The 25,505-nt window shown below is 33.1% G+C and overlaps 1 protein-coding gene across 1 annotated transcript in view; it reads left to right on the top strand.

Moving 5' to 3' along the window:
- Positions 1-10,957: 10,957 nt before the first annotated feature.
- Positions 10,958-25,505, top strand: part of LOC123711324 (roundabout homolog 2-like) — a 50,367-nt gene continuing 35,819 nt past the window's right edge. Inside the window, exon 1 of the mRNA XM_045663844.1 lies at positions 10,958-11,090. The gene's annotated coding sequence lies outside the window, so the exon portion shown is untranslated. The remainder of the gene's footprint in view (positions 11,091-25,505) is intronic.

Here is a 25,505-nt window from a genome sequence, read left to right as displayed (position 1 = left end):
AAATATTATATCAATAAAAATGAACTTTGCATTAAATGTAAGAATAGTAAATAATAAATTATAAATGTAGAAAAGAAGTTTAACTTTAAAATTCCCCTACGACTCATCTCGGATCTGTGAAATTCTCAAAGTGAATTTGTTACACGTCTAAGTACAATTAAAGTTTGTCGTCTGAAAAGAGATCTTCAAGTGCTAAGTGCTTCGGTTGATTTGTTTGATTTTCACTGCCACTAACGACTTGAAGAAAATAGTTGAAATTCTATCTACAATCTTCAGTAGAAGATTATTTCCAAATCGCTTTTGTAGCTTTTGACGCACATTAATGACTGTAAGCCTGTCTCGGCATCGTACGAATATTTTTTTTTATATAAGCAAAGGTAATTTTTATATAAGCAAATAATAAATATATTTAAAAAGTTAAGTCGCACATGGAAAGTGTTTAACTTTATGTTTACCAAATTTTGATATTATCGTATTCGTATAAGTTATTTCGATTTAAGTTTATATTTCATAGTTTTATGTAATGTGTTATATATTAAGTATTTCATAAATCCGATGATTTATGTACAAAACAAACAATTTTAAACAGAAATAATACAATATTTATAAAAAAAACCAGTGGCGCTACGAGCTTTAATTTAATTTTTGTTAACTGTTTCAGGCAAGTAATGATTTACAAAAAAAAAATATGTGTGTGTAATTCAATGCGCTCATGTTCTGCTCCTTAGTGATTTCAAAACTGAACTATATAGTAATCGTATAATCGTTGAAGTACTTAAAGACTTCTATTAGCGTAAAATAAAATCTTTAACCTTGATCAATTGACAAATGGCCGAGTCACGTTAAATAATCGCTTTTACTCTTTTCTGACATTTAGCTTAACGACTTCGGGAGTTTTAGTTAATTGCAGTTTATCAAAGTTAGCTCAAAATCGATACTGATCTGTATGCTCTAAACTCTGTAACTTTTAAAGAAAGTTTTTATTATAATTGATATCTGTCTATATACAGATCGTGATAAATGTTTCATGATAGACGCGGGAGTAGAGTGTACATCATCGAAATTGGTATCAAAAACTCAAGATTGAAAAGTAAATTGTACCGAGGCTGGATCAACTGCTTAAATGTCGATATAATAACAAGAATTTGTGAAAGTAATCAATAACATTTTAAATCTTATTACGCAATACTTCTAAAAATGTCAAACAAAAGTAATGCCTATAATAAAAGCCTCCACTCGTATATAACACAAGAGACATTAGTCACACTAATAGCGTACCGTAATTCAACAAGTATAAAACAGCTTGGAAGCTTCGTCTCAATAAATTAGAGTGATTTATTGACAAAACTCAAAAGATTCGGGCAAACTTTTGTCGTTTACGGGCCGAAACAGATTTGCGGGTACTTATATAATACGTTTCGTAATAAAACTCCAAAGTTGAAAAGTCAGTTTTCAAATATATAAAACTTTAAGCTAAATGATATACCGGTATAAGTATTTATTTTCAATACACAAATATACAGTATTTACAATATTCTTAACATACATAGTAATAATAATAGTCACCGGTGCTATCTTCCAAGCGCCAGCTTTAGTCATTATTAACATGTGTACTACAACCCCACGGGCCAAGAGTTTCTGCTCCAAAGGAAACAAAATCAAAGATGGAGAAACTACTCTTATATTTGAACCGTATATTATATTTATAGAGATATAATCTAATTAGTTTTACATAAATTTTTGCATGTATTTGTTAATATATCTTTTGATCATCCACTGAGAAAGGAAAATTATGCCAATGTATAATACAAGTATTACATATTTAATATGACTTGATGATTAAAATAACTTTGAGATTGCATTACATACATTTTGAAATTGCAAAGTATCTCAATATTTCAACTCAAAAAACTACAGGAAAATTAATATTTAGGATGTTTTTTCAAGTTATGCCTCCGCGACTGTTAAACGTTTTATAAGTATAACAAAACGCGCATTATGCAAAAGTATTTACATCTTCAGCGAGGACATTATGTGCAACTGTGTACTTAGTTGCCGAGGCAAGAATAAATCTGAATAAATAAATAGCACGTGTATAAGGCAGTTAAGTCTTCGGCCGCTTTTGAGAAATAATGGAATATTGTCTTGAATATTATTCCGAAAAATAGGTACTGAAGTAAAAATATTTGAAATTGTTTCAATGAGGAGTTTTGAAAGTAACGTCTAAACTCAGTTTAGGAACAAATACGAGTTCTAAAAGTTTACTATTAATTCTACAGTGACCTAAGTTAAATGTGGCCGAGAGCCGTGTGCGTGATGGTGAAACTTTATACGCGAGAGGAAGTGAGCCTGCTTCCGTAGGTAGCTCTAGCAGCTGAGAGACTTCAAGTGTAAAATATCCAAAAAATTCAAAACACCTTGACGGTCTTTCAAACACATTACAGAGGCAGAGTGTATAGTGTTGTGAGGACTCAGTTTCCGAACTTAACGTTAATTAAGCGTTAAGTCCTGGCCAATTAAGCCAACCTAGCTTCTTCCTTAGAAGCTTACAAACTTATACAAAAAAAAACTTGGCGATTAAAAAGAGTGGCGGAGAGTTTATTGCCAGTGCTTCCGTTCTACGCCCTTGATTTGAGAACTTGCAGTAAATGTAAAATTTGAAGCATTTAATGAATATTTCTTTTTTTGACGTTCATAAGTGTATATTGTGTTACCTATAGGAATAAATGATTTTTATCTTTGACTTTGCTCAGAAGTTTCCTTTGAATTTCGCAGGCTTCACGAAGGCTTCACCTCACTGCTTCGAGAATTTGTTCTCGTGGGGAAGCCACAGCCATGTATTACAGGACTACGAGGGTGACTGATTCCTTTGCGCTGAAACAGCCTCTGCACAAGCGACCATCTTGCGCGCTAATGTCAAAAGATGTTTATGTAGGAGACAGTGTAGTCCGTATTATTATTTTGACATAATTTCTATTGGGGCTTAGAAGTCGCTTTAGCACTAGCGGGTTTACTGGTCGCAGTACTATTTTGGACTGTCTGCATTCCGCATTTTGCGATCAACGGTGATTTTGGAGCTGAGTGCTTGCGAGAAGGGCAAGCGATTACGAGCCAGCCGCCAGTATTCCAAAACCTCTGTTTGCAAGCTCATCGGTAGCATCATCTTCTAGGGATTCACTATGTCCTTTTATCTGCTGTTGCCGTTGTTTTCATGCAAACGCTACATTGTTGAGCCTTTCGAAGCGTCTTAGTTTTTTTGATTGTCGTTCGGATTTCTAATCTCGGGAACTTAACCATGGCTCCATAAGATAACATTGACCTAATTAGCTATAATATTGTTTTAGTTGTTAAATGTGGTTTCCTTTTGACGTCTAGCATCTTTTTGCATACATTGACGGCCATCGTTGCTAATTTTGAATATTTAATATAGATTGTATTACAACGCGGCTAATTAATACTTATATATATACTTATATATATATATATATATATATATTCCTAGATAAAATAACTATGACATTCTGAGATAAAATCACTTTGAACCAGTTCACACTAAGATTAGAATTTTTAAACAAGTTTTAAACGTTGTAGTTTATATGTGTTTACTGAAAACAAGTTTATAAGCAACAAACCACAAAATGATTCAAAGTTAATACTAACATTCTTTCTTATCACAACTTTGAATGTACTACACTACAGTTTGATCTATTTTTGCAAAGCCTGGGTCAGAACGCACGCCTGAAATGTTGAGAATTCATTGCTTAACTTCACATTAATCAGCGACAGCACACAAAAAAATTACATAAATGTAGACTTCACCGAGCAAGAAGGTAAGATTCAATGAAGCAAAACATGCAGGCAGCATATTCGCGTGTCGTGCCGACTCTACAAGGAATTTCAGCTTCAAATTGTATTTCATGACGACGTTGCATCTTTTTGCTTGACATATTTCATAAGCACAAAATATATAGATTAATATTTCTATTTGAAGACTATTTGTTATTAATAATTATATTGTTGACGTTAAACTTCTTTATTGGTGTTGGTAGAAAATGTATCGTCACATTTTTCGGTTACGCGCCATATTTTTCTGGTCCCTGCCACGGTTGATTCGACGACATTCGAAGTCATCAATAACAAAAATATATAATAATGATTACCATAATAGTAATAATTCTATTACAATTAATGAAATTCTGTAATAATCTTAGTAGTAATAAGGTAAAATGAAATAATTGTATTATTTGTAATGATAATAAAAGCCTTTTGTTTAAGTTTATCTAATTTTACTTTATATAATCAATTTATATAAGGTCATAAAGAAGTTTCACTTCTTTCATGTGTACACTAGTACACGCACGCATTTTTTTATTTTATGTAAGTGGAAGCAGGAGTAAGTCATGTGTTAATTTTTTACAAAAATGAATACGTAATCTTTGATTATTAAAATATGCGTTTATTAAGTTTACTTTTCGCAGTAAAAGAAAGATAGTAATACACTTAGTATTAATTATGAATTCTGACCACTACTAATCTTTCCTTTCAAAAGTCCGACTGAAATTCCATAACTGTAATACTCCTTTCATGCCCTTTGTAGAGAAATAATTATGAACATAAATAACTTGAAAATTACAGCATTCATACAGCCTCTCAGCTAGACGTAATTTTCCGTTGAATTGAGACGGTTCGTGAATGCAGCCTGCAATTGCCCCGTTTAGCATAATACGGTGATGCTATTAGACATAAAGACTGCGGAAACGAGAAAGCAAACAATGATGGAATCTACATTGCGAGACTATTGTCATGTGAAAGTGTTTTTACTTAGGAAAAAGGAATCAATGCTTTTTTCAAACTGTGCAAACCATACAAGCAACTTCCCAATGGATCGAAGTGTTTCATTCAACATATTTCTGTTAATGATGTAATCATAATTTCTTTTTGATATATAGGTACGAGAAGGTTTAAGATATGTTGTTTTACCGTACGAGTATTGTATGTAGTTAACAATTGTAACTTTATGCAAAAGAAGTTTTAAATTTGTATTAATGAGTAAAATAATTTATCATTATATTACATATTACTATATTTTTACCGCAGAGGCTTGAAAAGACAGTAGAGAGTGGAGGAAGTTGTGCGGCGCCACTAACACAACCTTCGGAAATGAAGTGTGCGATTGAAGAGGAAGATATTTTTACCATTGTTTTAAATGAAATTAATGCTAATGTTCATTACCAGGAGAAGGTATAAACTTTTTCTATTTTATATTGTTTTATTCGATTTATTGCCCTCTAGCTTTCCACAAAACAAATACAAAACACAGATATCAAATTACCGACGTTGTCTTCCCAACTTATTATTCGCTCTAAATAGAGGGTGATTCAAACACACCACTTAGACACCAAACAAGGGTGTATTAAGTGTGAGTTAAAATTTAAATTGATTCCGCCCTCCCTTTGGCGAAAATTCAAATAGTGCAAGCGGGCCACGGTGAATTTCTTTTTCTGCAAATTGGACGCCTCGAGCCGTTTAGTCACTAAACAACGGGAAAGTTGTATCTGTATGATCGTACAAACACATACGCACTATGATTACACGCTTCATTTGTGAGGGAGGGGTCGGTGGACCGAATCTTACCAAAGCTTTGTACTGTTTTAAAATATATGTGTTTCATACTTTTATTTTGAAAAAAGAGACGAAAATATATAACTAAACACGTGTTTGAAGTTGTTAAGAGCATTGTTTAGATAGAACATATTACGCAATGAGCGTTGCTAGGCAACACATACTTTTGTTTTTCTTGGTGACCAAAATTGTGTAGTACCTACATAGTTTTAAAATTGGAACGCTATATATGAATGATAATTTCTTCTTCTTCTTCTTCTTAAGTTATATAAAGATACACTTTCTCGTAGTTAGTGTATCTTTATATAACTTAATTGCTTTTTTATAGTTTTATTATTTTAGATACACATAATTCTTCTAGGAACTTTGGGTGCAATCAACAGGCATTGTATATAACATTTATAGCTATAAGATCTTATTTATTATTACATTTCTATTAGATTTTTTATCCCTCTCTTCTTTGTTTGGTATTTATATATAGGTAATCAACATTGATTTATAAAATCTGCACTACCATGCAGGTTTTGCATAGTACCGTGAAAAACAAAAACTTAAAATATACAAAAACAATTTGGTTCAACCTATCACTAGAGCAAATTATTTACAACTACTACCACATACAGCTCAAAACACGACGCCTACAAATTATTATCGAATATACTAAATACGTATAAGATTACATCGCTTTAATACATTCCATTCAATATTATATATTATGTGCTTTAAGAAAGACAAGATAATTGTACAGTATCTAATTAGACATTCGAAATTCAAAATTTCGTCTCAGATCGTTTACCCAGGCCCGGGAAGTCGGTGAAGGCAACTGAGCGGTAATATTATGTAAATTTTCTCGATTTAAAGTATGAAACGCGTTTTACTTCTTTTTCTCCGAGTTTCGGGTGGTACCGTAAAAGCTTTTACATTCGTCTCGCTTACAAAGTTAACAAAAGGCGCGACTACTTTGCAGGCAAAATACTTAATTGACTGATTTTTTGTTCTTATAAATTTTCTTAGCCGTATCTTTTTGACGCCTTAGTTATTGTTTAGATCGGAAATAGAAGTAAAAGCATTTTTAGCTCACAGAGTAACAATTAAAAACACAATACTTGTGGCGCTACAACCTTTTGGGACTAGACCTTAGATTACTGCATATGTTTCGTGATCGTTAGTTTTGGTAATAGGAAAGTATGTAATTGTTCTATGCCTGAAACACGCAGTCGACTTTTTGTGTCTGGGGCATGCTGGTTTCCTCACGATCTTTTTCTACACCGTGCAAACGAGTATTAAATTCTTGCATAGACAAGTCCAATGGTGCACAGCCGGCAATCGAACCTACGACCCGACCTCAGGGATGAGGGCCGCGGGCTGAAGATTGTTCTGACATAATCGAATTTTACAATGTGCAATAATCGAACATTGTTCTACGTTCAAAAGTCAAGAAAATTTGAATGACATTTATCTCTCTAGTAACATTACGCCGACATAGAACACTACGGCAAATATTGTGTAGTGTAGTGACATAAACAAATTATAAGAAATATATCTAACCAGCACAGGGACTTTGCACAGCACAGGGGTTGACAAGCCATGAAAAGAAGTATGCTGAGACTAAGAAAATTAGACAAGCAAAGATACATAAACATAAGAACTAGAACAGGTTTGATAGACATTCTCACAAAATATACCAAATAAAATGCAGATGGACGGGTTACATGCTATGGAGCCCCAGATCGGTCGGTAGGATAGTGAACAGTGAAAAGTATTAGAGGAGGCATTTGCCAAGAGTCACACTGAACTCCGAGATATAGGTGAAAACATATTAAAGATCACAGATTCGGAGTATAAAAGCCATATTATTATTAACAAATCTACGAGTATGATACAACATTAACAATATGGTTTTAGTAAAAAGCATCGTCTCCCTACAAAAAGGTCTCAAGCCTCAAGCATCTGCCCAAATCAATCTTAAATATTGAATTTGCCTCGTAATCTGCAGGAAAGTTGGACGGAAAACGAATCTCTATTACATTTTAACACAATTTGTTTCGAGTTTGCACCTTTCCACGTTATGTGGGGAATCTTTGAAAATGTAATATTCTTAATTTAGTCTGTTAGTCTGTACTTGAACGTGATTGCCTTATTGCGTTCATGTACGTTTGACTTCGAAACATGAAATATTTACATTGGATTCGAAGGAGTATGTTTATAATATAATTAAGAGCAATGTTACGCAGCATTATTGTTAATTTAGTTACTTATTGTGTAATAAGAGTAAATATTTATTTAATGTATATAGTCTCATGTAATCAATTTTTACTCAGCATTTAAATAATTACCCGATTTCAAAAAGGAAATGCCACCTTAATTTATTATTGACAGCGATATTTTCCGATTTTACAACATTAATCCGAATTTTTAACGGTCTGCACGCTTTTCAGGCTCTGCCAGTCCGCGATGGGATTACAACTACGTCAATGGATGTTCGCGCAAACTTTCCGCTTAAGCCTTTTCACAATCCTCTTAAAGTGCACCTTGTAAATTAATTATTAATTTGGAATTGGAATACTTTAAGTGTGATGTTTTGAAAAAAGAATTTGACTGAAATGGTCTTTTAGCAGAGTTAAGTGTTTTGAAATATTTACGCCTAGTAATGTGATATCATTTCATGAATATGGAATGCTTGTAAATATTCGAATCTTTTTATGATTGGTAAACCAAATTGAAACCTCATTGTTTATATTTCTAGAAGTCATCTGCATTAATACTTTAAAATTCGCATGAACACCAAATGTAGCATTCGAATAAAAACTGCTAAATTGCTTAAGTTGTAAATTGCTAAAGGTAAGAAATTTTATAATGTTAGTTCTCTTTAGAAATCCTAAAAGATATTAATTCTTGTTCAATTTGGAAAATGGATAAAATGACTTCGAGACATACATGAAGTAGCAGAAACTGTCAGGTCCACAGCATGGCGGTAAATGGATTGGTTGTCACGAGTATAAGCTTTGGAAGTTCGGAAAATATTTCCATCAAAGCTAAGAATTAAATAAATTGTACTTTAAAGAAATCGATTTCTACCTTATCTTTGACATTTTTCCTTTTAAATATATTTTCGCAAAATATTAAAGTAGGCCTTCGATCTTGAGATTATTTAAAACCTGAAATAAATATTTTTCTATTTAAGAAAATAACAGTTGTACGTTTTAGGAGACCAGCGTGTCTTAGACACAAAAATCAACCACGTGTGTCAGAAGGCATACTTGTGGATGGAACAGAAGCGATGTAATAGTAATAGCGTAATAGTGATTTCTCATCAGACTTCTCTGATGAGAAATCACTATTACGCTACGCCAACATTGATAAACAGCAGTGATGGCGTAGTGACTTGGTGGCGATCTCGAGGCGACCCTGAGGATTTAGGTTCGAACACCGGCTGTAACTCTAACTCGTAAGGTCAAGAAGAAAAAAATGTATCACAAAACGGATATAGAAGTCTCAAGTCAAGACCAAGGGTTTTTATTGATAAAAACCAAAGAGATGCTTTACGTCTTTCACATAATTTATTTAAGATGAGACATTAAACAGCGTTAATAAAGCTCTTTACGCCATTTTAACCATAGCTATCACATAATTTGCTCGTTACTACGAACCGCAAGGTTATTACAATCGAAAAGGGGTGAATATTTACGGGTTAGAAAATATTTTTTATTTGTTTTAATTTTAGAAATAATTTGGGACTTTGTTTAGTATAATTTAAGGAGACAAATTTATGTCGTAAAGTATATAGTGACAGATATATTCGTATGAGCAGTGGCTTACGCGAGAGCTCCTAAAATATAGTTTTTACTTTGATTAACAGCAATTATTTGTTATTCTATGATATATAATATTATAAAACAAAAGGAACAATAATTACCTACAAAAATACCGCAAAACGTTAACACAAAACATCTGAAAAAGTATTTCATTACGCAAAGGAAAACACAGTTAATTCCCCGAAAAAAGGGAAACGTTACTTTCGTTGCCATTAAAAGCAAGAGATAAGCCCCGTTGTGCTGTCAACTCATACATCGTTAATTCTGGTAGAACCTCAACTTTTTATTGTACGCAATTCCTATTGCTATATATTAAGTGGCTGTGTGACGGCACATTTATCTTTCTGTGAGAACTCTTACAGATAATTAACGAAGAAGGGCTCTTATCATATTGGTCCGAATTAACGAAGTGATAATTCAATTGCCCATTCTTTATTAGTTAGATAGTAACATTTTTATGGCCTACATAGAACGACTTCTTCCTTTGAAAAAGGATAATACAAATATTATTATCAAACGATTCTACTAGTTTTAGATTAATATCTGATATCTTGTAATGGTAACTGAAAGCTAGCCGGTTATATATGACCTTTTCGCTATTACTAAATATGTCGAGTATAGGTATTAAATATTTTTTATCTAAAATTATTAAACTAATTCTAAACAAACAGAAATAACATTACTTTTGAAATTCGCCTTAGCATCCAGCCTTAATCCATGTCAATTTATGACACTTGGTTTTTATATGTTAATTTAGTTTTTATTAATCATTATCAATAATATTTATAATATTAAATTAGATCACGCCGGACGTTTTTTTATAATTAACCGAACCAATTGAAATCGGGATATCTTTTTGATTATTAGGTATCATTAATCTGGAATGGTACAGGAAAAATACCAATTAAAGTTTATAATAATTTACCAAAAATATTAAAAAACTTTATAATTAATATAAATATGATAACGTTATAGTATATTTTAAAAATTTGATCACTACAAATAATATGACTCATAATAAACTTCTATGTAAAATTCCTTTAAAGACAAATTTACACGCCATTCATGTGTGTCATAATACGTGAACTTGTACCACCATAACATTTTTGTACCATATTCTTGCATATAAATTATTATCATTGTAGGTGACATAATAAAGACATAGCTTAAATCGTATTATAAGGATTGAGTTTTCGTTCTGTACCTATTTCAAATGCATCGCAATGCGTCTTTATTGCAAAGATCATTTTGAACTTTATATAATACCTATGTTATTCATTTTCGTTTTTTTTACTAGCACAGTCGAATTTGAACAGCTTTAAATACCTAGATGTATTATAGCTCATTGCATTCAAATAATAAAAAAATTGTACTTAAAATGTATGAAAATCATTCTTCAGCTTGTGAGGCTACCTTTCTATATTGCAAGAGCACCCTTGCTGTATGTGCTTAAGGTATGCGCGCGCTGAAAGCTTCAGGTTCTGAGCTGCTTGCCCTCCCCTCAGTAACGGTTTTGCAGGCGTAGAGGCCACACGCATTTGGGCGGGCCACTTTCCGCCCACGGCAATTTGTTCGCGACAGACTTGTAATGTTGGCCTGAAAATTGTGTGTGTTGTGTTAGAGTTGTATATGGACTATTTATGGATTTGTGAGGTAGGTTTTATATGTCTAAACATATAGTCTAGCTTTATACATAAATTAAATAGTTTTTTTGCAAATTGTAATTGAAAAATGCCTGATAAATATGCAGTTTTACTAGCATCAAAACTTTGAAATGACTTTTAAAATGAGATTTGGAGCTTCAGTGTTATTTATTAATTTTTATTGACAGAGTAAACAACAATCAAATTTACAAAGGCTCTAATAATTGTATAAATGTTCTGATTGATTCATCAAAGAAAATCCTTAAATCCGATTTACCAGCTGATGTATTTTATATCCATCCACAGAAACTATTATAAGTGTCACTATTTAACAAGAAATTGCAAGTAATTATTAAAGATAAAAAGAAACATTATTTTAGTATAGTTCAAAGAACTTACGCGATAGAAGGAGAGGTGTACTCTGACAGCCAAGATCAAAAACCTGTTTTTGTCAAAGCACTTGTATCAACAAACCTAAAAAAACTCCAACAATACAGATGTCAAAAAGTCATTTACATCTATTGTTATCATTGTGATTTCCCGGTGAACTATACTCAGTCCACCAACATCAAATTCCATCAAAAATATACTTTAAGCAAAACTGGACTTTATGGACCTTAAAATTACATTCAAGATATATGTATAAATATATTGGTGTTAAGATACAAAGAAACATCGATAAAACAGATAGCAGTAAGGTACAAAAGACTGTAACAAAAGGGAATTATTATAGATAAACGCGGTGTGTTTGTCTCGTCGTAAAAATATAAGACACGTCCGGTCTTAAGGCTGTACGCTTATTTTTATTTAATTTGGTTTTATTTTGTTCTCTTTTCTACGTACTCTATTTAGTCTATGATTTTTATTTAAATATAACTTAATGTATTTTTAATATTTCCGTCCTATAATAGTACCTTGTTAGGATTAAAACTATTATATACATGTCTTAATTTTTTAATACAGACAGTAACATTAACTGAGTTTAACGTAGGAAAAAATATTTAAAAATTGGGTTCAAAATTTTATTTTAGTTTGATTTTTTTATAATAGTGAGCTAGCATTTGCCGGGCTTAATAAAGCTCCTAAATTTTTCTCTAGAACTCGAGTTCTTTATATCTCTCATCGTTAAAGAAGCGTTTGCAAGAAACGTTTTTCTCCGACCAACTTTGGCTTTCTATTGGTACAATAATTTTCAAAATCAGTAAATGCTTTGAGAGATAACCTTCGAATTTGCAAATTTTAATTTTATTAATATAAGTATAGATAAAAAATATTGTGCCACTGCCCACTCTTGACCACAGTTATCTCTTTTCTTGATTGTTTAAAGAAATGCCTGTGCCTGAACTATGCCGATTTTCGAGTCTAAGACATTTCGGAGTCATAGCACGACCAAGTGCTCATACTCTGTGCACATTCGAGGGATTGAACCTACGACTCACGTTTTAATATCGCACAGTCTTTGGATGTAGAATGTGTAATACAGCAAAGTAAAGTCCATAAGATAAGAAGAAGAATTTAAAGAACTTAAAAATAATATTATTATCCCATTGAATTCAATATAAAGTAAATCTCTGCAATTTATATAGTGTTATCAAACGTCGCATCGCAGTATCTATTACGAAATTGCCATTTGATAAATCGCCAAACATTATTATGGGCGGCAAAAGAAATGGACGTACTCAACTTCAAACGAAACTTCTTTTAGGACGTCATTCGAATATCAACTTTACCCCAACGTAATAGCGTTCATTTATGAATGGTATGTGGAGATTGTGTATTTTTAGCAAAATAAGTATTACTTTTATGAAGGATCATAATGGAACGTAGAGTTAATGAATGTTATCGTTAGTGAATGAACCATTCGGCTTAGGTCTCTATTACTCATATAAGTAGTATTCGCGTCAATCCATTGTTGCGATAAAAATCACAAAAAATTCTGACCTCTGTTAGAAAATGGAAGTTGATATATATTATCCTCACAACTTGATTGGCAGATAAAATAAACAGCAGGTTCCTCCTACAGTAACTAATCGGAGCTGAATTCACCCCTTCTTTTAAAGAACATAGGGCAAACGAGTTCCTGGTCACCTGATGTTAAGACATGGACACTCTCAATGGCAGAGATTGTACGCTCTTTTCTTGAAGGACCTTTAGTTGAATTGGTTCGAAAATACTTCAGTGAATAAAGAAAAATACTGGTTTTACACAGTGGTGGTGCGCGGCAAAGCTGGTTTAAATAACGGTCACTTGTGGAACAAAGAACTCCATCCATACTCTATCTGCTGTCCTTGTTAGTGAACAATCGTTCATTTTGACACTAAATTTGCAGGTGCCGCTGAAATGGAAAAGTATGCTTTGTTTGTAATCAGGAGGATTTTATAAGTTTTAATTTTAAGTAGAATTATAAAATGACGTACACAATTATATACAAAGGATTTTGGTAATTAAATATATCATACTACATTGATAGCACGTACATTATTTGTAAAATAGCAATGTCGTTGGTTTTATATGTAAAATTAGATTAATTCAGCCTAGTAAAAGTCGTGATAAAAATGCATTAAAGCTTATATTATTACAATGGCCTTTGTAACGAAAGAAAAGAAAATTGTCCCGCATACCAGATTTGCACGAACTCACGGAAATCATTCTGTTAAACGCAAACACGCCCGTTTTAAAACTAGCTGACAACCACGACTCGTTTGACTCATTAAGTAAAAACTAATTGTAATATATCAAACACAAAATTAAGTTTTAAAGATAATTGGTGCTTTGTTTACGCCAAACATAGTTAAACCGTCACATATAATTGTGATATTTGAACATCTATTAAACTATTTAAATATATATTTTGTTGAAACTTAATTTCATATCCTTGGAAATTCAAAATTTATCATTACAAGAAGCCGTCACGATACAGTACGGTGGTCTTTTCATCGTAGCGTAATGTTATTTTTAACACAAAAATAATATAACCAAAGTAGCTGTTCCTGAGCCCGTTAAACAAAATATACAATATTTTCTAGAAATCGTAGAGACTCATTGGTTGAGTAAATGCTATGTAGATGTTGACTGTTTCTAACTTTATCTTCAAAAGTTAGGAACAGGGGACTGGTCAAATAGAAGTGGACTAATTAATAAGGGTATGCTATTGTTTGTGGGACTTAAATTTGATTAAAAGGAATGTACTAACTAGAAATGAGTTTATTGACTTAAATATGAAATAAATGAAGCTTGTAACAAGCCTTTTATCAAAAACGTATATTAACTGACGGTTTACTATTTAGTATAATCATTAGTAAAGCGTATTGGGGTAATATACTGCGATTTAAGACGTATTTAAATAAAAAAAATCAAGAGTTTTCTGGTTATTGTACAAAAATCACTTTTAATTGTGTAATAGTTTTGTAATACTCCATTAAAATTGCACCTGTGTATGTTGTAAATTTCATAAATTACATAAATGATTTAAAAAGTATCTCACATAAGACTTTTGTGATGTTTACGTCCCTGCAAAAAGTTAATAAATAAGAGATAGATTAGTTGCATAGCTATACATAAATAATTATAATTCAGTGGCGCTACAACCCTTAATAAATCTTGGTCTCAGAATGAATCCGTTTTTATTCCAAAGTAAGTACATGATCACCCTTACGTGTGACACTTGTTATCGCTTTTTAGATTTGAGACATTTGAGGTTTCCTCACGACCGTTGTCCTTACTATACAAGGGAGTGTTAGACATATAGACAAAAAGTCGATTGGTGCAAAGCGGGGATCCGATCCTATGACCTCAGTGATGAGAGACATGCTGAAGCCACTACTCCAATACTGCTCCTACGTACACACATAATATAATATGTTCAAAGTACAATGATTGCTTCAATTATCAACAGTACTAATAAATAATGTAAGTAAACCTTTTGTTTCTATTTATCACTTCCATGACGGCGGTAAACATCGAATGGAACCAAAATGTCTGAAGCGTTGTAGGCGGTAGATCTTGCCAATAAAACAATGATCCCTTAGCACATGCAAACTGGAAGGCTGAAGGGATGAAGTGCCAGTGGACTATTATCACGCCATATAAAAATAAAATAAATTATTATAAAGCAGTGTTGACCTAGTGACTTCCCCTAAAGCCTGATGTCGTGTGTTCGATTCACTGATTCAAATAACTTAAAGGTTTAAACGAGAATAAAGAATTACCAGTTACGTAACACATTCACGTCAGCGTTCGCATTGTCTATTAGCCAGTGGCAGTAAATTATCAGCTGTTCCTTCTCCGTGAGGAACGATCGCGTGTTGTGGTGCCTGTGCATGCCACGCGATACCAAAATTTCCTCCTGAGGATTACCGATTCCCATACACACGATATGATTTCTAATCTGCGAAGGAAGATATAAATCCATACATCGTATAACTACAATGATCAACAATAAACAAGTAGCAAGCAATTAGTAAATGTAGATCAACACGGTACTAGTATATGTTTTTTAGGTAAATTATTATACTGTAGAGAATTATGCACCGCATATAGCAAATTACAACAAAAATAATTAATTTACACAAGTTTTAGGTAAATACAGTTTTCCGTTAAGTTTCGTCGGTAACTTCATTTTCTCCTTTGATATATTACTTGATGATACTAATATAATTGATGGGTATGTGTGTTAAATTTGTGATATCATATTTTCTTGCATATTTTTTTATATGTAATGCCAAATAAATAAATTGAAGGTAAAACATATACGCTATGAATCAACTAAACGAAGACAGAGACTCATAATACGTAGGTGGTAATGAATACATCAATTTACCGTTTAAGATTATGTCTATATACACTAAAGCATAAAATGCGTGCGTAAAGCTATTAAAATCTCCTGACAGGTTTTATCGAAAGAAATAGGAAAGAAATGCTTTTCCATTGCTTAGGGGGAAAGGGGCTACTTTGTGAAAGTTTGCGGTGCGTGTTGGACATGCAGAGGGCGGTACGATGTGTTAATTCCAACTGTCATTGTATGAAAAATCATTTCGAGGGGCCCAAACAATAGTCATGAGTTTTCGATCATTATAGGGACCAGTCAACTAAGTTTATCAAAACGGTGTATAGATTTAAAATTATCTATCTTAAAGATGTGAATTAACATCTAACCGATAGGGTTGGTATCAATTCTTGGTAATACATTAACTGTTTCTTGCTGGCAGCTACAGAAGGCTGATTCAATGGTAGTCGTAATTTACTCCTGATATGATGCTTTACCGTACAATCAGGAGACATTGACAAAAATATTCAGTAGTTTACGGCTTCGGTTTATAATTCGGTCGGAGGTAAACCTCAGCATTAAGAATTACTCACTTACATAACCACTTTTATTAATATCGGAGTGTATGGCCACCTAAGATGCTGTAGATAATATGATTAGACGTACCATAAACATTACAAAGCAAGTCTATACGAACAATCTCTTACGGTATATTTGATTGTCACGTATGTTAACCGGTAGGTGATAATTAGCAACACACAAAATGCATTTAGAAAGGTCATGGAAACACCAGGGCGTCGGCAATTAGATTAGCTGGCGCGGAGCCCGTAAATTGTCCGGGGATGCCAACTTTGCCCTGCTTCCTCTGTTTAGCGTAAGCGTGACAAATTTAGACCAAATTTTCCTAGAGTTGCGGTCAATTGTCCGCTACTATGTAAATTGTTGGCTGAATTGTGGAGTTTGATACGAATTAGCCTGGTTACATGTTTAATTCAGTTTACGTTTGTAGTTACATAGGTACTGAGGATAGGCCACTTAAATGAAACTGCTTACTAACAACCGCGAGTTTGTCAGGTTGAATGCTAATGGGCCCTCTCAATGGGAAGATACAACTGTGTTTTGTATTCGTTTACCAACCTGAAAGCATATTTGATTTATATACGTGGATTACCTAGATGTGCATTTAACATTACGCAATGAAGGCCTTAAGACGAAATTAAATTTATAAATATATAATATTATTTTATAAGGAAATTAAGTAATTAAGGTCTCGGCCATGAATGATATTTTTTTTTCTTTGGTATGTATAATTATTGTGAATAGCTTCATAGACTTCTAAAGTAAAATGTACTTAAATACTTATATTAATAATGATCACCTGAGTAGTATCACAGTACTAAATTAAATAAGTAATAAATTATTCAGTCCCTAGCCTGTAATAATTATGTCGTAATAAGCGAAGTACTCGGAAATAACTTTAGTACATTCATTATGTATGTATATAACTTTGGAAATAATAACGCACCTTTACAAAGAAGAAGTATCTTTTGTAGTAGACAATTGCAAAACTAAAAGAGGTCGAAATCCCGCTGAGTTTCAACAATCGATTAGTTACACGTCGCGGTAAAAATATTATGTCATTCTACAAAATGTCCAGTTCTCTAAAATGGTTTTACACCCGCTATAGTTCCGAGAGCGTGTCCGACAATGCACCAATGATTATGTTATAGCGGTTGTAAAGTTAACAATGTCCGAAAATTGCTATTGTCTACGGGGATATTAAAATTCTACACTTTAACAAGTTTAGGGTGTAAGCAAATATCAGCTTTGTAACTATAGACCTGTAGCACAAAATAGGGTGACAAAGTTTCCACAACACGACAGTTTATTTGAATGGCGTTGTATACGATTGGTGATTTATTTATCTTTTGTTTTTGGCTATTTAACTAGTGGTATCAATAGCTGACTCTGAGAAGGTCGTTACTCTTACATTGTGCTTCTAGTATTGTTCCCAATGACATCGTTAGTAGCAAAGCGGGTGGTCGCACATTGAAATTCAATTGACGACGTAATAAATCACATAAGAAATCACTTTAGTAATTATCTTGATTATTTCGTAGTAAGATTTTTTAAAATTTTATTTTATTGTTTTAGCTGCCACGTAGATATTGTGAAGGTGTGAAGGATGTTTCCATTTTTTCTGATAAATGTTTTTACGCTTCCAAAATCCCATTCATGTGTTTTTGATCGTGTATCATCCTTTGATATATTGCGTTTACAGATAACAAAGGAAATTGTTGTCCGTGTGTCAAAATATAGCCAGCAGCTTACATGACATACTTGCCACCTACGATATTTTAAATACGCTTTCTTTGTATTAAAATATCTCTATTTTTTAGAAACCTTACTAAGGATTGATTAAATATATGTTTTAACTTATTTTCTATAAAGCTAAAGGTACAAATTATAAAAAATGCTATCATTTTTTTACTTATAATAAAAGAAATCCAAAAAACTTATTGTTAACTTAAGCATTGGGATATCCAAACATTCATTGCCCAAATATCACAAAGCTAAAACCAAGCTTATTGTTGTCGTGGGACGTACGATTGGTGTCTATTGTAACATCAGTGTTACAATAAGTTGACCATCAGACACAATCTTTTGTTGCCAGCAGCTGAACATTTATAGCCGATATCCACCCAACTGGAATGAGGTATGACTTTTATAAAATACGGATCTATAATGCGGGGTTCAAGCTATATATTATTAACAGTGACAAAACAGCAACGCTTCGTAGTAAAGTATAGTAGCAACTCACGCATCGTCATTTATCAATGATATTTTTTGTTGCACACCCAACGTCAATTCAATTTACGCCTTTCGATCTAATAAAAACTGATTTATTGCTCTTATTCAAAGTAGAACGTAACACGGTGCCAGGGAACTTTAAAACCAAATTCGATGTTTCGTGTAAATAATGAGCACAAAAATTGGTCAATTTATTGAGTTGCAGCCAAAAATTTCGTTCGCATTGCCCATTTTAATTCGACTAAACCTTGGTCCTTTCATTCAGCCAAATAACCTCTCAGCTTTAACGAAGCAAGCAATAAAGAGACAGAATTAAAACGCACTAGAGTGCCCTCTAAAAGATTTCACGGGCATTCGGCATTAACACTAGTACGATAATGAGGTAGACGGACTTTGGAGAGTATCCAGGGTATCCACTAAACATTCCGGGAATGTAGCCAAAATGGGTGGGGGTATAAAACTATTACTTATCGTTGTTGGCTTAAGTGAAATGTTTCGGGGTCGCTGTTATATAAATGAGAAAGCTTCTTACGCTTACACTTGAAAGCATTGTATTAAAAGGGTTTTTTCTTGGCATGAGATAACATGTTATCCTTTTTTAATCGTAGTTTGGTATAGTAAAATAAGTTATGTTTACACATGGGCGGATCGTGAATTTGTGGGGCTCTGGGCTATTACAGGGAAGTCCGCCGTAATAGAGGCACACGCGAAATAATACACCGACGGAAAACAATTGGCGGGGAATTCCCCGTTCCGTTCGATTCGTGTATTGTCGATTTGATTTATTTCAGGGTTTCCAACATTAAGATTGAATTTTTTTAAATTTCAGATATTTTTTTAATTAAATATCGCCTATTGTTTTTAATGGCAACTGGGGGGCCCTTTGTATCCACGGGGCCCTAGGCATCAGCCCAAAAAGCCCTTAAAGATCCGCCCCTGTATACACAAACATAACAACAACTATATCGAAGACTTTTCTAATATTGTAGTTAAAATAATTATATCAAGTGTGAACTCATGTTGTAAGTTTGAATCTGAATGGGACGGTGAAGGCAACATGGTAAGGAAACTAGCATGGCTTAGGGTAATATTTTGAATCGAGATTTTGTGCTAAATGGGGCATGTTAAATCCAATATATTTTGGCCTATGGGACTCGGGATCTCAGGGTTAGGCTACTTCAACGGTGGTTACGAAGGAATTGGGCGACCCATAAATGGTTACGTCTTAAATAATATTTAAATAAGACCGCATAGTATCAATTCTAACGACACGCCATACAAACCTTGTTTCCTAATCCACTTATGTATTGCTGTGCCCTACATTCCTAGATTTTCCACATGCAACATTCATGACACCGACTCTCAACATTAGGAGTTGTTTGTGATTGTATGAATTTGCATGCAATTGTATGAAACGAACGAGAATATTGCTTTTCGAATATTGCAGAGAACCTAAACAAATAAATAGTGGTTAAATATTGTATATAGGCTGAAATTATTGATTTTTTTTAAATGGCAACAATCTTTAAGATATCATTATTGATGGTAATTCCTGCTCTATTACTGTGAAACGCAGATGATCACTAAAGACATGTCGTACTGACTCCAACTCTTCGTCAACCGCTGTCTTTGCCGTATTCTCGGCATCTACTGGAGAATGTCTCTAACAAGCAAATTGGGAGATTAGACAGCAGATCAAGCGATGCACTAGAACCTTGGAGGCTTAGTCCGAACGCGATGGTGACTCACCGTGGACGTCCTCTGCTCCACTTAGGGATTATAGGACATTAAGTCAAGTAAGTCATTGATTGTCATTGTCAGCTGTCAAAGTTCGGTGTGATTTCTATTCAATTGTGTGTCTGAGCCTTGGATTTTGTGAGTTAAAATGCCGAGGACTATTAAAAGCCAGTTAAGAAAAGTTATTAACAACATAACAAGGTATTTGGCGAATAAAAGTGCGAAAATAGGTTCTCTATGAATGATATAAAATAAAAAAAATATAAATCAATGTCGCTACATCCTTTTTAGGTCTGGACCTCAGATTTCTGTATCTGTTTCATGTTTATTTGTTAATCTAATAGGCAAGTAGGTGATCAGCCTTCTGCGCCTGAGACACGCCGTCGACTTTTTGATTTGGGCAAGCCGGTTTCCTAACGATGTTTTCCTTCACCGTTCGAGCGAATGTTAAATGCGCACATAGAAAGAAAGTCCATTGTTGCATAGCCGGGGATCGAACCTACGACGTCAGAGATGAGAGTCGCACGCTGAACGCTGACTAGGCCACATCACACATATCACACCTTACATATATGTCACATATGACCTTGAGAGTTCGATTGCCGACAACATTTTAATTGCTTAAATTTGTGGGCTCAAAACGCATTTAAAAATTCTCTGCCCATTGCTAATTGGAACTCTCAACAAGTAAATTAAAAGATCTCCCATATTTGTCAGGATTTTTTTGTTTAGTTTAATTCGTGTTTAATAAAATTATCACTTATGTTATGGGAATAAGCGGCACGAAAATTCTCTTAATATTTCGGAAGCTTAATTAATCTCAAGTCTGGCGTATAATTGGGGTTTTCTTAATTAGTCTAACTAACATGTGTATGCAAACCGTACTCAAATTGATTTCTTCGTTAATTTAATGAACAATACACTCGAACAAGTTCATTAATACTGGGGGTGATAAAAGTTTGTAGACAGACATATTGTATTCTCATATTTAATATAATATGGACAGGAGTATAATATATATCTACATTTCAGATCAAATATTCCCAAATACATATACTTTCTTTCAATTAAATTTCATAAGAAAATATTACAAATAATTCATATTCTAAAAATAAATAATCTAATACTATGTATTATCTGTATACTTCTCAAATGACAATTTTTTCTCATTTCATTATTATATACCTAGTCTTGCTATAAGTTCTGTTACTAATGAAAATGCATTTTTTTAAATGAAGTAATATAATATTATTTTAATTTGTAGGTACATATTTTTTGATTCTCAACAAAAAAAAAACACATATTCCATTCGAAATGGCCACATTTGGCTTTTATACAAGCCTTTAATCTCATTTACGTTTCCAAGGTAAATTTCTCCAATGCTTGTCCCAAAGATTTTTTAAGGGACTCAATGTCGCCGTGTCATTTATACCAGGCCATGTCCGTAAAAATTGACCATCATTTGAAGTCTAAAGGGTTGAGCTCTGGGCTAGATGAGGGCCAGTCTTCATCTCTTATAATGTCCGAAACGTTGATTTCAAGCTAGGCTTGGGTAGTTCGTGCCTTGTGACCAGATGCAGAATCCTGCTGGAAAGCCCACGGTATATTTTTAAAAAGTGTATTGCTGAGGGGTTGTGAACATAATCCAAGGCTGTATCTTGATACACTTTGGCTGAAGTTTTCACTCCTTTTCCACAAAAATGAAGTTTTGTGTCTCGTTGACACCTCTCACCAAACTATCACTGACGCAGGATGATGACCAAGTTGTACCTTTCCGACTACTTGAGTAGCTTCTTTAGAATTGTGAGCGTACCCATTATCATTTTGCTTATTGTAGTGTTCTCCAATCGTGATTTTTTTTCGGTAAAGAGGATATTTCTGTGCTTTTCATCTGCGTAGCGCGACAGAAGGCGTTTTGATCGATAACGATAAGCACCGAGCTTCAGGCCTTGTTTTATAATACGCGACAGAGTTCTAGTGGGAATCTTCATTTCTCGCGATAAGATTTTTTGCTTCCTAATGGGGTTTCTACAAACTCTGGCTTTAACAGTATTAACAGTCTGTGTAGTTCTAACTACAGTTTCTAGTATTTATGGCCAGACTAGTTATATTTGACACATGAAAAATAATTGAAAAATTTAATAACATATTCTAAAACAGAAATATCGAAAGATATTTTTGTCGTTGCTAGTAATTATAAAGTTTTCTTAATACTTATCCTCGATGCATACACTCCTCCAAGACTTTATTAGGTTTAGACGTTATGAGAAAATGCTATTGAATTTTCCAAGATATCGATCAAGCAGTTTTAGTTGTTTTCTGTTGAGAAGCAAGTTCACAGCGAGCTTTTAGCTTGAACTTAATAAGTTAGAACACGTTCTCCACAAGCTTGACGCGTGTAAGAGCCAACGTGGCTTATTCAGCAAAATATCTGGCTTATCTAGCTAAAAATAATATTGTTTTATAATTATGAAACCAACTTTATAAGCCCTAATAGTTTGAAACGTTACAAAAATTGCTGCAAAATTTTGCTATTTGTCAAATGCGCAGCATTTTTTAATTTGTCAAATGTTTAATTTTTATTATTTTTTTATTTTGTCTTTTATCTACGTAATTATTACACATTAAATTATACGTTATTGGTCCAATCGCTATTGTTTTTAATTATTATCTCAACTCAAAGTCACGCTTATTGTAAATTACTCGAAGAGTTTTATAATTTAAATACAAAGCAAGTAATTTCACGGTACCAATGAAGTCCATTTTATTGAAGTGAAACTTCTTTATCGGCTTTATATTTATTTATTTAAAAAAGTACCGTCACATTTTTCAGTAACGTGTCACATTTTTCCGTTAAGCGCCATCTTTTTGTTGGCCCTACCACGGTTGATTCGAAGCCATTATTTAATAACGATAACAATGATAGTAATAATTCTATTACAATTAATGAAATTCTGTAATAGTTTTAGTAGTAATAAGGTAAAATAAAAGAATTGTATTATTTGTATTCATGTCTATGATTATAAAAGCCTTTTGTTAAACTTTATCTTATTTAACCAATTTCTGTAAAGTTGCATATAGTAGATCATTTTTCGAAAAATAAGGTCATAAAGAAGTTTTACTTCGTACGTACACGCACACATTTTTTAACAGTACTTGTTTACATAGTCTGTTTAGAAAAACATCCAACCATATAAAATCAAGCTAAATACAGTTGATTTTGTACTTTATTAATAATTAAAGCGCGCGTCTTTGAGAGGATTTAGGAAGCTTAACATGGCGTCCGGGATTAACTACACTTCTAGTATACACGAGGTGATTAGCATCTCTTTAAACATGAGAGTTTCATGGTGTATGGGCCGTGATAAATAACGTAACGGGCCTTATTCCTCATTCGCGCTCGTTTTAATCTGAGAATAAAATATTAGTTTTATGAAAAAAGTTAGAATTTTTGTCCGCATCTGAAAATTAACGTTAACGCAATGTAGGCAAAAAAATTGCCACTCAGCGATGCTCACTGGTTTTCTTAGAATACCTAGATTGACCCTGAATCCCTTGCATGTCTCTCGAATGACGTATTTTTTCTTTTAACGTTCACTACCATACGTCACTACAATGATTTCGAAGAATCGAGAACGCTATTACATAGAGTGCACTTTAAAATTCGTTGTCACGTCTGGCGTCTTGACATGTACGAGTGGAGGCTCTTTCCTGAAAATACAATGCGTGATACTTCGATTTTCTTTTGACGTATGAATGGTTTACAGTGTAGTTATAACCTTAATTTTTAATTAATTAACATTCTACATTTTGTTATTACTTTAATTTGTAATTTACTAGGCCTTTGCCTAAATAGAGTAATTTATGAAATTTCTTCTGTTTTTTTTATTATTATAGTTTTTGTATTTTCTATAATTTATAGGACTATCTATTAGAGAAAGTACTTGTAGTTTATAACATTTAAAAAACCTATTTTTCTTAGTTTTCTTTCATTACGTAATAGTTTCCGCATATTTTATAACATTATTGTTTTAAACTATATAAAAATGAAATTAAACTATCCTGACATTTATATCATGGTAATGTATTTATCAGTAATAATTAAGTTAATTATATAAAAGTGTATGTATATTAAATTAGTGTAAAAATAATATTTGTATTCATTTAAAATTACCTAGATATAATTTGTTTAACGATCTTCTTGAATGCGTGTGAAGCATCGGAAATTATAGTATTTATTTGTTGAAAATAATAACAGTAACAAACGGCTTCCTTTAAAGTTAATTTTACAAAATATGCATCATCACCACACTATTATTACTCAGTGTCAGTGTACAACATATTTAAGTAACGACGGAGGCGCTTCTATTTGTCATTTCACCCGCATCTTATATTTTAATGTTATATAATCATACATGATGATTTTTAGATTTATCAATGTTACTTTACCGCCTTCGTATCAGTTTTGAAAGTGAGTTAAAATCAGATGTTTGCAGCTTTATACTTGCATATAAAGAAAATAAATGAACTCAAATTAATCGGCTTATTGCAATATTTTACAAAGCAAATCGATGTATAATATACTACCAATAGAGATAGACCAATAGACCAATAGAGAGACATTCAAAAGATAGATATCTTTTGAATGTCTCTCTATTGGTCTATCCTTAATAAAAATTGTATTTACTATATTTATTAACTATATCTTTTTAATAATTACAAGTAATCACAGTACAGCAAGAAAGGGTTTTTATAGAACAGGAAGCAAACAGGCTCACCTGTGATATTGTGATACTGTCCCCCATCGACACTCTCATTGCCACATTGCTGACGAATGCCGGCCTTTTAAGAATTGCTACGCCCTTTTCTTGAAGGATCCTAATTGGTAACACGTCAGTAAACAGCTAGTTCCACATAGTGATGGTGCGCGGCAAATAAACGCCCCGTTGTTGAAAGACGGACGTCGAGGTGATATGGCTGGAATTTTGTATTCTGCCACGTACGATGATGAAACTCACCTGGTAAATGCAGTAGAAGATTAAGAGAGACCCGTTGACACGTTTGTCAGTTTACCATAGCAGTTCCATCTATTGAATACTTACTCAATCCAGT

Source organism: Pieris brassicae, chromosome 6, assembly GCF_905147105.1.
Source record: "Pieris brassicae chromosome 6, ilPieBrab1.1, whole genome shotgun sequence".
NCBI lineage: Eukaryota > Metazoa > Arthropoda > Insecta > Lepidoptera > Pieridae > Pieris > Pieris brassicae.
This window is presented reverse-complemented; position numbering and strand designations above follow the sequence as displayed.